The sequence below is a fragment of the Camelus bactrianus genome, chromosome 6 (genome assembly GCF_048773025.1).
Source record: "Camelus bactrianus isolate YW-2024 breed Bactrian camel chromosome 6, ASM4877302v1, whole genome shotgun sequence".
NCBI lineage: Eukaryota > Metazoa > Chordata > Mammalia > Artiodactyla > Camelidae > Camelus > Camelus bactrianus.
This window is the reverse complement of record NC_133544.1, coordinates 60,814,617-60,827,694: the sequence shown is the minus strand read 5'-3', so window position 1 is coordinate 60,827,694 and position 13,078 is coordinate 60,814,617. Positions and strand designations below refer to the sequence as shown.

General features: G+C 38.2%; 1 long non-coding RNA gene across 1 annotated transcript in view; it reads right to left on the bottom strand.

Annotated features, from left to right (window-relative positions):
- LOC123619139 (uncharacterized) overlaps positions 1-12,684 on the bottom strand; it is a 56,620-nt gene extending 43,936 nt beyond the window's left edge. The window contains exons 1-2 of the long non-coding RNA XR_006727686.2: positions 12,383-12,684; positions 12,067-12,152 (exon numbers count right to left, since the gene is read on the bottom strand). This is a non-coding gene — a long non-coding RNA (uncharacterized LOC123619139). The remainder of the gene's footprint in view (positions 1-12,066; positions 12,153-12,382) is intronic.
- Between the last annotated feature and the right edge of the window lie 394 nt (positions 12,685-13,078).

Here is a 13,078-nt window from a genome sequence, read left to right as displayed (position 1 = left end):
TAAAATTATTACCACAAAGAAGTTAATTATTAATCCCATTCATGAAAATCTCATAGAATCCAAAATAAAATAGTTTGATCATCACTATTCTTATGTTCTGCTGTGAAAAAAATTATTTTTTCTTAAAAAACATGGAAGTGGCTTTAGTTTTAAAAGCATCTAGCTCTGCTATGGTTGCTGACTTGCGAAAATTCTGCTAATAGTAAATTGCTTAGACAGGCCCCAGATTTACATAAACACTTAAAAATAATCAGAGATCAGAGTCAGCTCAAACATCAGACTCAGGCAGATGTCAATTTCCCTCTTCTTTGCATCAACTGAAAATCAAAAGGGCTAATTTTACTAGTATCAAAAACACTTCCCCTCCTTAATAACCCCATGTGACGGAGGCCAAATCAAATGTGATATTTGCTTTTACATCAAAAACAAAGTGAACTTTTATAAATCAGATTTTATGCAGTCTGTATTGCAAGGAACCAATGAGAGAGATTTATCTCAAAATCCATAAATCGAACACAAACTCACAGAATAAATTAAATCAAGTATGAAAGAAAATCAACATCTAGGTTTATGGAATAGTAAATATATAAAAAGGATGAAAAATAATACAGCAAGGCAATCAAAAATTCAAGCAAAAAAGGCAGCAAGGGACAGGTTTTGCAGAAAGAAAAGTGAAACGAAATGAGAAAGAATGGTATTAAAAAATTTCCACTTAGAAATGAGAAAGGAGCATGATGTACCTTGTGATATCAGCACTGGGGTAGAGTTTCTGAGCAGTGATCTTGTTTCCATCTCTTCAGGGACAGGAGCCCTTACTTGTCCTCAGGAAATGAAGCTCGTTGGGAAATTATTTTATAACTACTTATTTCAAAAACATGTTTTGCAAAAGCACTAAAGTTGAAGAAGCTGCAGCTTTTCTAAAAGGGAAGTGACGGTTACTATTGGCTGGCTGCGTATTACTGAAGATTGGAATTGTCGTGCTATCGTTCTGACAGACTCTGCCACAGTGGCTAACTAACCCAACAGAATTGACAAAGAAGTTGTCACCGTACCCTGAGAGCATGTGCCTCTAAGGTAATAAACATCTGGCTCATATGCGTGTGCGGCAGCAGTGCAGAGGACACCGGTGGGATAGAAGACAAAAGAAAAGTGTGGGTTTTAATTCTGTTATGGTGCCATTTTATTTGGCAAAGAGGGGGAAGGGGAAAAAAAGGAAATAAGAAGAGAGAACAAGGGTAAAAATGCTCTTTGTCACTGCCTTCCTAGACTCCAATTTTCCACTGCGCTTAGCACCTATGATACTAGGTTGGCACTTCCAAGAGAACACTAGTTCAGCAGTGTTGGTAACAGTTACCATTTGCTGAGCACTTGTCACATTCGGGATGCGTCTAAACATTCCAAAAACATGATCATGTCTAACTCTCAAAACAACCCTACAAGATATGGTTTTTATAGGTGAGGAAAACTAAAGTCTTCAGGGGGCTAAGTAGATTGTCAAAAGACACATAGCTACTAAGTAGCAAAGTTAAATTCAAAAGCCCCTAAGTTTACCACTGTGGTATACTAGCTTAACATTTTAATGTAATTTCTCATAAGAACAAGTCTTTTTTTTTCACTCAGGTAGATTATAAGCTCTCTCAGAACAATGACTGGACATTGCATTCGTTTTGTTTCCTCATTTGTTATAAAGGTTATACTGAAGTGCAGTCGCCAAGATTCTGTCAAGCTCTCCCACTCTGTCTGGATGTCTGCTTCGTAAAACTCACAGCACTTGGAGAGCATCCATTAACATAATAGATGCTCAATACAGTATTCAAAAATGGTTCCCTTAATTAATAGATAATCCCCCCATTTAAGGTAAAGATGCTATGATATCAACAACCACTGGAGTCTCCATTTTGTTTGGGTAACTCAAAATGTGTAAAATGAGACGGTGAATTCAGTCGTTCTGCACCTCATTAATGAATGAATCTATAGACTATTTTATGTGATGCCCATTCCAATTCTTTTCAGTTACGGTACTTCTTAGTTTGTCTATATCTAGTTTCCTTCTCACAGTATAACTCTTTCCAATCCCATGTAACATTCCTGTTCCTACCCAACATTTCGCAAAAGGCATTGACTGTCAGTGATGAACATATCTCATTCTATCGTTGTCATTATATTTTGAATCACAAGACACAAGAGATAACATTCCAAAAAGATCCCAAATAACAATTTAAAAAATTCCAACCCATTCTCTGATGTGCCAACATGTTACATTTCAACATGCTCTATCAAATCTTTTCAAAACCACACAAGATTTTTCTGAAAACACTTAGTCATGAGTCAGTGCTTGAAGACTTGTATTCGATACTCTGATAATCCAGTAATGAGAATTCCCCCAAACTAAGATGACTTGTTAATCTCATAATCCATCTTTGCTGTGAGAGAAAAATAAGTCTGAAAATTTCTGAAGATTTTTGGACTTTATTCAAAATTCCAGATCACTTATTTACATTGAAAAAAATATGTAGCAAGCTCAAAACTGCACAATTTTCTTTGTGCCGTGGCATAATTCAATGACAGAGATAAGTGGATAGTTACAGAGCTAAAGAAAGATTCTGGGCAGCGATGGGGCAGAGGGAGGCAGGTAGTGATCGTGACACTCTTGAAACAGGTAAAGATTTAGAATCATAAATAAATGAATAAATATTTCCCACAGATAAGCAACTGTAACCATTTGGATTAACATTTTAGAGTATTCACTATTGTAAAGAAACAGGCTAGGTGCAGGCATCCAGCTAAGTATGGGTCCTGAAAATTCATAGAAATTAGGCTAAGAAATCAACCAGTAAACACTGACTCCCAAAAGACTTAAGTCCTTACCTTTGAATTTGTTCAGCCTTTAAAAGAAATAAGCATAGATTTGTTACACATGCTTATTCTTATTTATATGTGTGTGTATCTGCACAGATGCAAATACGAGCGTCTTTTACCTTTTGTAAGATAACATCTACTCCTTAAATTTGGTCGTGGTGACTGAGAGATTTTTAGCAAAGCAAGAAATTTTTCACTAAATATTTAAATCTAGCAGGGGTCGGCAGAGCTGAGACATTACAACAGTCCATGAAGAAGAAGAGTATGATGCAGTGGAACACCTCATCCTTCCATGTCATAAGATGTCACAAATACTGCAGGATTCTGAATCCAGACGGCAAGAAAGCAGAAATCTCAAGTTACAACATGGTTAAAGAAAACAGAGCCTTGTGGGTCTGTGATGTGTTAGGTCTGGAGAAACCAGCAGAGGAGACGAGGGAAGAAGCCAGCAAAGCAGCAGAAACCCATCTGCAGGTAGTAGGAGCCTGCTGCCTGGCCAAGACTAATTTTGCTTTAAGCAGAAATACATCAGTTACCCAAGGAATTAGCTCAGACACAGAGACACATCTCTGTTTTAAAAGTGGAACATAAACCATGGCAGAGAGAAACAAATTTGAACCTAGATCACAAAGTCAGAAGACCTTTGGGGTAAGTGTCTGTTGTGAACTGGTGGATATAATTTGTAATTATACTTAAGCAACGTTGTTTTAACCCACTTATTTATGACAAAGACAAACACAAAGAAGTTATTTCTAGAAGTTGAGCTGTTTTAATATTAGAATGAAGTAAGCTGTGTCAGGACGTCATCATCGCTCTGTTATCTCTGATGAGCACACAGAACTCAGCTACTGAGGGGCCCGGCTAGGGGCCTATCAATAAAAACAGGTGAAGATGCAAATATGGTGAAGGAGTATTTAGGCTATAAACACTCACGAGTTTGTAAGGACGAGAGCTGGGGACTGGACAAAGCTACCCTTTGCTGATCTAGCTCCCAAAAACCTTGGGGCACAGCTTCTGCTGTGCATGGCCCGTCAACAGCCATGGCACCACGGTCCCCTAGCCAGGTGCGCTAGCAACAGGGACTTTCATTCTGTGCTGGTAGCTGGACATCAGCTCTGGGTTGGCAAAGCCCCTCTATCCTGAGAAATAAAAACTTGTAGAAAAGGTACACCTCAACTATAGCCAGACTTCATTCCTTTCATCTCTCCTTGCCTGGAACAACAGTATAATTCATCACTCATTTGTTTGTAGTATGTTATATCTTTCTTGGATTATTAAGAGACATTATCCCGTATGCCATTGGCTTGTGAAATCCCTGTAGTGAACCCGTGTTAAATAAACTATTGGCAAAGACAGTCTCAGTCTCTGAGCATAATTTGCACCCCCTCCCCCACAAAAACTGTCCTTAGTAATAGACAACTGCAATCACCTCGAAATCTGAAGGCATTTTATATCAGTTCTTGCTTTTACATCGCCAAATTCTGGAACTTTTCTTACACTTGTAACAAAGTTAGGGGCGCCAAAGTAAACGCTTGCCTGAATATAAGAGGCCATCTGGGACTTGGTGAGGGAAAATCCAGAGAGGGATTTGGTGAGGAATCCAGAGAAAGAGACCTCCCCATTAGGGACCACTCCCCAGGTGGCAGCAGTAGCCGTGGTAACTCAAGGATTTATAACAAACCATGAAGTTCAGGGGTCCAAAGTCAGAGGCTTTAACTTTGTTAACTTGCCACACCCTTTAATCCTGAAACTCTAAAATCTCTTTACAATTACAAGCATCTGTTTGTGGTCGCAGGTCTGTCAGTATACATAGGCCAATAGGTTTATGTTTCAAATTTTTTGCAAATCTGAAATATACTATATATGCTCCATCAGTAAATACATATTCATTATCTGAATGTGCTAAAGTCCTTATTTGAACTTCTTCCCCTTTGGGAGATCTCCAGTAATCAATTTTGGCATCTAGACTCACTTCTGCATAGGACCAATGTGCTGGCTCAGGTTTCTTCCATGATACATCTTTGATAATGTGGGAAACTGCTATATTTAAGGACCTAAAGTGTTTTAAGGAAAACTTCTTGGAGTTGGGCCATCCAAACCAGACAGCAAACATTAACACTCAATTGTCTTAAAATCTTTATTAACCTCACATTCCAAAAGACCTCCGATACTTTCACACAAATGAAATGTCCATTGGGATGAGGAAGTCAGGAAATAGTAGGCCAAAGATGCAGTATCTCTGCCAGGATTTTCAACCAGGTCTGGAACTGACTCTTTGTTTTATTTATATTGAGCCATTTTATTTCTTGAGGCCCGAGCTCTGGGGAGCCCACTCCCTATGCCGTTTTCTTAGAAATACGCCTATATTCTGAAAGGAAATCTTCTGGGAAGAGAGCTAAGAAAATAAAAGAGAAAGCAGGAATCAGAAAGCAAGAAAAGGCATAAGAGAATAAAAGAATAAAAACAGAAGCAGATAAACAAAACAGTTGAAGTCTAGAAAAGAAGAAAGCCCAAATAGAGAAAAAAAATCTCTTTGCCAATTCGAAATAAAACTCCCCAGGCTTATTCTACGATTCTAACATAAGTATTACATCTGTGGCAAGGAGCAGAACATTATTAAAATTTTAATATTCTAACACAATTTCTCCCTTCTTCCAGAATATCTAATTCCCATTTCCCTTATTACCTGCATTTGAGAAATACATTAATTTTTTCTAAGTCAATTTACATTTTTATAAAATGATATAAAATAGCTTTCCTTAAATATTTATTGGAAAAAAGTTTCAGAGAAGTGGAGTTTTTTGAGACAGTAAGCTGTTTTTATAATCAATCAAAAATTTCATTTTCAAATGAGCAGATAATCTAAGTTAGACGTATCTATTGGCTGTTATATCAAAATGGTTAAAACTGATGAGAAGTGCTTGACGAAAGAAAGGATATTTGTTTTTGTCGTTCAGTAGCTGTATGACCCAGGTCCTTCTAATGTTTCAGTTTGATTTTTTCGTAAAATTTGACTAATAATAGTACATTCTCAATTTCAAGTTTAAATGACATAATGATGCATGGTACCTAGCAGGCAATAAATTCACAACAAATGCTAGATGTTAATGTAAATATTATTATTTTTTTATTGTTAGTATTATTGATATGATTAATAAGATGTTTTTCTAGAGAAAAGAGGTGATAAGTAGATAGCTCATTTTGATTCCTTATATTCTTCTACTGACTCTCCACTCCAGAGACCATGATGAGAAGGAAAATACCTTGAAATGGGAATGAGAAAAATCAACTGCCCTTACTGATTCAGTAATCCCAAATTTAGTCATGTTGTACAGGTAAGATAAAGTGGTTGAAAGTCAGTAAGGCAATTTTTTTCCCCCAAATCAATTAATGTGGCGCTAACATTTGAGTTCTTTGAAAAAATATCTCACAAGACTGACAGACATACAATGATTGATTGCTCCCCAGATTTAAAGGACTCAACACCTTATCAATGTCAAGATTAAAGGAAAAACAAAATCCTCATTACATTTTTATTAACTTTAAGATATTCTCTAATGGAGATTTTTCACCTGGTAGAGTCTGAACTACTAAGTTGGTCTCCAAATGAATTCCTGCTTCGGTCACATTTGCCCATGAAATTGAGTGTGTTAATTTGGACACTTCTTTTTCCTTAGGGTTGCTGCCTGAACTATTTTCCTTAAAACTCTCCAGAACTTCAAAAGGAAATCTACTGAGATATGAAATAGGAAAGTAAAATGCAGAGAGAGAGGATGACAAAGATAAAATATATTTGAGAATAAAGGCAGAAAAGTTGGATGTGTAAAGCAGAGTGGGGATGACAAGGAAGTGCAAGGCCTAAGGATAAAAAGATATTTGTTCCAGTTTCAATACATATTGCACAAGCTGATAGTAAAATTCCAACCCTATCCGTAGGCAGACACAGCAAAGGATGTGGCAGATTCTAATCAATGGAATTCTAACGTGCATTAAGCTCTATGCTCCAGTTTAGATAATTTCAGAAGTAAGATATGTTTCCAACAAGGTCTCTTTCCCAAATCATTTGCTAAGAGCTTTCCATTTTCGCAACACCGTCTTCTAACAGTTTCTACAATTTCCTGAAAAATAGATAAATAGAGAATTCAGCAGGATGAGAACAACTGCATGAATTCAGTGCTTCTTGATTGATCTACTCCTTCATTTTGCCCCCAAGGCAATTCTTAATATTACAAGGAATAAGAAAGAGAGAGAAAGTAAACAAGAGAGAGATTAAGAAAACTGCGGGTCTCTTAGCGAAATTCTTCCTTCTGATAAAATGAATAGAGGAGAATTTTAACGTCACCAGTTTTTTAAATGCTTCATAATTGCATAGTTCCATGCATAAAAACCATCCAAAATGAGCCAGTATTATCAACAGGTCATAGAGAGAGAATAAATTGTATAGGTGAGGAAAAGGATGTACTTGTTAAGGACAATGTGGCAAATTACTGACGTCTGGGAAGGAGTGCTTGATTCTCAGGATCATGGCTAAGTTCTGCACTACTGCTAGAGAAGTTTTATACGAAGTGGCCTTTATGGACTGAATTGTGTCCCCCTGAAATTCCTATGTTGAATTCCTTACCCCCAGTAACTCAGAATGTAACTGCATTGGAAATAGGGGCTCTGAAGAAATAACCAAGTAAATGAGGTCATTAAGGAAAGCCCTAGCCCAATATGACTGCTGTCCTTACAAAAAGATTAAGACGCGATTAGGACATAAACGTGCACAGAGGGAAGACCACGTGAAGACACCGGCAGAAGACAGCCACCTGCAAGCCAAGGAGAGAGGCTTCAGAAGAGCCCGATGCCTTGATCTTGAGCTTCCAGCCTCCAAAATAGTGAGAAATAAATTTCTTTTGTTTCAGCCACTCAGTTTGCAGTACTTGGTTTTGGCAGCCCAGCAAACTCATACCGTTTGGCAAATGTTAGTGTGTGGTAATTCTTGATTTTTTTTAAGGATCAATGATAGGACATAGGTTATCCAGCCTTTTTTATTTGTTTCATTTCTATTTCATGAACATACTTCTCACAAATTGTGTATAGGAATTAAAAGAAAAATAAGTTTGGCAAGATTTGTTGGAGGGAGAGGATTTAAGAAAAAAATATGTCTTTTCTCTCTTTGAACTCCACCCAGGCAGAGTGAAGTACTCCTCTCTTCTCCATGCTCCTGTTATGACACTTAGAGTATAATGTTATAGAGCTTTTCTAGATTATAAACTTTATGCAGAATTCTTTTTTTTTTTATCTTTGCAGGTCTATTACTGCCCTCATTGTGCCTGGGACATAATGTTCCTAGTGCCTTGGGCAATGCTTGATACAAAATGAGCACTTAGTAAATAGAATAGGTTCTCAATAAATATTTGGTGAATCAAGCGACCCTACAACATTGGTAACTTTCCTCTTTTTTACTGACAGAGAAACAGAACTTAAGTAATCCCAAGGTTACATTAATTTTGGTGTTTGAAGGGCTCCCCGCCCCAAAAATCACACTCCTCTTTTCTGAGTTCTGAGCCATTACTGAAGACAAAGGAGTCTGAAAATAGAGATCAGAATACCACCTTTATTATTAAGACTAAGTTGGAGAACACGATGTATAAGAACCAAGGGCTTCCTAATACAGAACTCTAAAAGTCAAGAGTCTTTCCTGTTAGTTTCAGACAACTGAATTGACTGGAGTTCTCACCATGTAAAATACACAGCATGGAGGGAAAAACAGAATGATCCGTCCCTTGGCAACTGAATCCCATAGAAGGGAAGAAGCAGGAAGTGGCATTTTGACAATCATGAATAAAATAAGCCACTGCACCTCCCCTAGAGAGTAGTATGCAGGACGATAAATAAAAATCAGGAAAGTGGGTCTAACGGAGCACCCTCTGCCAGGAAGGAAATGCTAGGAAAGCCCCTCCTTCCCAACCAGCCCGGTGTGTCCGCCACTCAGACTCAAGTCCTCCGACACCAGGATTTCCCTTACTGTGTTTGTCTCTATATAATGATTCATCAGAACCGGGAATATAAAGAGAGTCGACCTAACCTGAATTTAGGTCTCTAGAACTGATTAGTCTTTAAAACCTTTGCAGCTCTAACATAAAGGCTGTATTATAAAACTCCACATTTGGCACATGGTAGAAACCAAATGAAGAGCACAATGACTATTTAGTAAAAATACCATGAAAAGAAACAACCCTGGAGCATTTCTGACTTGGCACAAACTTGAAAGGGAAGCGACTGGAAAATGAGAGCTGGGAATTAAGGGAGGTGGAGAGGCAGGGGTGGGGAAAGAATTTTTTTCCTAGGAGATTTACAGCTGGATTAGTGCAGCTACTTGCTGTTTTCAGAAATGAGGAACAAGAAAATTTGTTCTGTGGTTTGTCAAATGATCCTTCCAATTAGCCCTGAGTGCAATAGTAAGGAATTATTGCCTACCACCAGTGCTGTGCTGGTACATATTTAACAAATGGTTCTTAGCGTAGGAGGAGCCCTGATTGGTAGCATTTGCCGATTCCTGTGGTATGAATACTCCAACCATGGCCCATTTCAAGCTCCTACATGACACCAACCAACTCACAAAATTCCTGAAAATTAAACAATCAGCTCTCATGAGACAGTACAGGCTGGGTCCACTACTGCCAATAAAGACAGATGCCAGGGAGCTAAAAGCTCCATTGGAAAGAGCACAGATCACCACCTGAGGGTCTCAGCAATGCCACAGACCAGGTGAAACAAGACTCTTGGGAGCCCACAGAGTGACCAGGGAAACACACACCTCTCCTGCTTTGCTGGGGAGATGGGTTGAGTTCTGGCACACTTCTGGCAGAACGGGACTAGGCTCCAGCTGGAGGGCACTCTTACGGCTCTCTATCATTTTCTAATTCCACACATTTGAAATAGAAAAAAATTTTTTTTAAAAAAGTAGAAGATATACCAAGAACAGATGTTCAAAATATTTCCAGTATTGTCGAAAATAGCAATACTGACTATAACTGTATACCTGTAACTTACATAACATTGTACAGCAACTATACTTCAAAAAACTCACATTAAAAGAAAGGAAAATAGCAATACTGATCTCAGCTACTATCCTAATTCTACTAATTAGGACTTTAGTTTTCACTCATCAACAACCTCTAGGGTTGCTGGATGTGAAGGAGACTTGGACAGAACTGAGGAACTGCCAAGGTAATTAGTACAAATAATACACTGAGCATTTCCACTGACCACATACTAAGAATGATAAAACTTGTAATTTACATCCAGGGTGAGTAAAATGACTAAATGCAAGCATTTTCCATATATAAAAGGCTTATAGTGCACAGAGGCACAGGATGAAACTTTAATTTTAATAGTGCTTTTTTTGGTTCTAATTAAGTCATTTGTGGATCTCTTTGTGGGTGCACAGTGACTTTCCTCAGGTAGTTAATTAGAGACTGTGTGTAACTGAGCACAATGGAGACCCGGAAAGGTAAATTAAGATTGGGAAAACCTCAGATGACAGAAGAGATTACAAATGCTATTAAAAATTTAGCAGCAGGAGTGGGTAATGGAATGCAAACTTTTTATAGTTCTTAGATTTTTTTCATACTAGATTTACTACTATTATACTGTACTTGGAACTATGCTGAAGAATACAGAAGTTAAATGAGGAGTTTTTGGCCTCCTGTAATTTGATAACATTATGCTATCTTCAGCCTAAGCAGTTGTGGATTGTGTCCTCTCCCCTTCTCTCTCTCATGCTTAGAAATTGGTCGATACAGTCCTCTTTACTTCTGGAAACTTTGGGTTTAGTCTCCTTAACATTTGCTCTCTTGGGATTATGGCAGCCTCTGGAATGCCCACTTTGCATCTTTTGCATGTGTGCCTTTTAAATCTGAACACATCAGAGATTCCCTGTGCCATTACAAGGACTTATGTAGGTGCCCCTACTGGAGGGGCATTTCAGAGACAGTTGGACTTGCTAGTTTTCAGGTCACAGGTCACACTCAGAAAGCCTGGGCTTTGGACTTAGACTGAGTTCAGATCGTAGCTCTGCTCTTGCTGTCTGTAGAAGCTGAAGCAAGGGATTTAATCTCTGAATTTTCATTCCCCCCTTTGTAATCTGATAGTAATAATATGTTATGATGTAATACTCATGACTTTTAAGAAAATATTAAATAATTTTTGTTCAGTTATGTAAGTGTCTAGCTCAGTGCCAAGACTCAACAATTTTGAGTATCCGCCCTTCTGCTGAATTTTTCTAAATCTATTTTCCTAATATTTAGGTTTATTTAACATAGGACTAGGTTAAACATCTGTTATGTTAAATATCTGATATGATAACCCCATATCCTCTAACAATCTATTGCTTGTTTTGGTTAGAGGGAAATCTAAAGCAGCCGCAGTAAAATGAGAAGGAGAAAGATTATCTGAATCACCTGGGGGGATTTTGCAATGACAGCTCTTCTCCCTCCACTGCCACGCCCAGTGGATTTAGTTCTACTGGTTGTTTTCTCAACCCTCTGAAGAAAGAACAAAGTATCACCTAAGCAAGGCAATAATGTATCAAATATTTTTTTGTCGCAGAATGAGGCTTCAACTAACATCTGAGTGTTGATGTCTTTCCACGACTAATAATAAGGTTGAGATTTTACATTAGAACAGAATCATATGGTACCCACTCCCCAAATTCATAAATTTTTTTTCAACCTCATGATTTTCTCTACTTTTATTTTTATTCAAATATCTCTATTAGGCCTCTCTCTTTTGATTTGTTCTAAGAAATTTTGTATCTTTTCTTTTCTTGTTTATATATTATCTTTCCTGTTTATGAAATCTACCTTTTAAGCAAACTACTTTATTTAAATAGTCATGGGTCATCTGTTCCAACATCAAGATCCAGTAATGCCTACCTTATGAGAATATTTAGCATATTACATTTTAGGCACACTTTGTAAACTACATTGCATATTGACCTTATACTTGCCTGAAGTTATTAGTTCGGCTCTTGAATTCCTTTTTTTTTTTTTTTTTATTCTACTGTGAAACACATCTCATGATGTAACCATTGCCAGCCACACAGTAATTTTTACAGCGTTACCTACTCATATTTCTCCATTAATGCCTTCCTCTCAAATTCTAGTATGAAGTTATTTTGAACAGAACAAAAAAAAATTTCCAATTCCATTGTTTGGGTACCTTAACTGATGGTCCAGCATATCAAATTCTGAAGCCTTGTGCTCTTCCAAATATTCTTGCTTATTTTCCAAAGTCACAGCCTGAAACTTATAAAAAAGAGAGAGAGAAATTAAAGTGCAGCCTGCCTCCTTTTAACCTTTAGGTTTCTAATGGGATTTCAGATTTGCCAGATGAATAAATGAGAAAAGTTCCCACTGTATCATGTAAAGCAGCCAAACTGGCCGGTAGGCCGTGAGCTTTGTAGGCTATGAGTTTTGTAAATTTCACCAGCCTCTCCAGCAAATCTCAGCTATATGCTCAAGGAATATCCACTCACCTTCTAAGTCATTTCAAAGCTGGAGGCAGTGACCTTTGTGTGCCTCTGCAGGAAAAACATCCGCTGATGTCAGTACCTGCTCTTTACAAGTGCAGGTCCCTGTGAGACTTCCTTATCGGTCTCTGATTCTAAAGAATAGACCCAGTGGCTTAGTGTTTCCCCTCCTTCTCCTCCCTTCTTCCATCCAACAGCCCCCTAACAGAGGCGGGAAGCCCCGTAAAAAGACCGGCAGGACCCCTAGGCAGGGCCGCTGCTCTCCTCCCAGCACCGTCCGGTTCCCCAGCCCAGAGGCTCTATCTCACTTTTTGCCGCTAAGGTGGCTAACCTAGAATTCTATTGGTTCCCTGAGCTCACTTCTGATTGGTTATTTCCTTCACTCCTGATTGGTTATTAGTCTCACTCCTGATTGGTTATTACTCTCACTTCTGATTGGTCCACTTCCCTAACTTCTGATTGGTCCATTTGTAGTACTTTTTTGCATGGAGCTCACTCTTGATTGGTCTATTTCTACAAAGCTTGTTCCTGGTTGGTCAACTTCTGTTATACTTTATTTGCATATGATGTTGCAAAGTGTAAAACTGGCAGCTTATAAAGGCCTGTGTAAACCTACAGACGGGGTCCAGAGCGTGAAGTGTTAACTCGTCTGGGCCCGCTGGCTTAATAAACCTGAGTTCTCCAAGTCTCCGAGTGAGAATC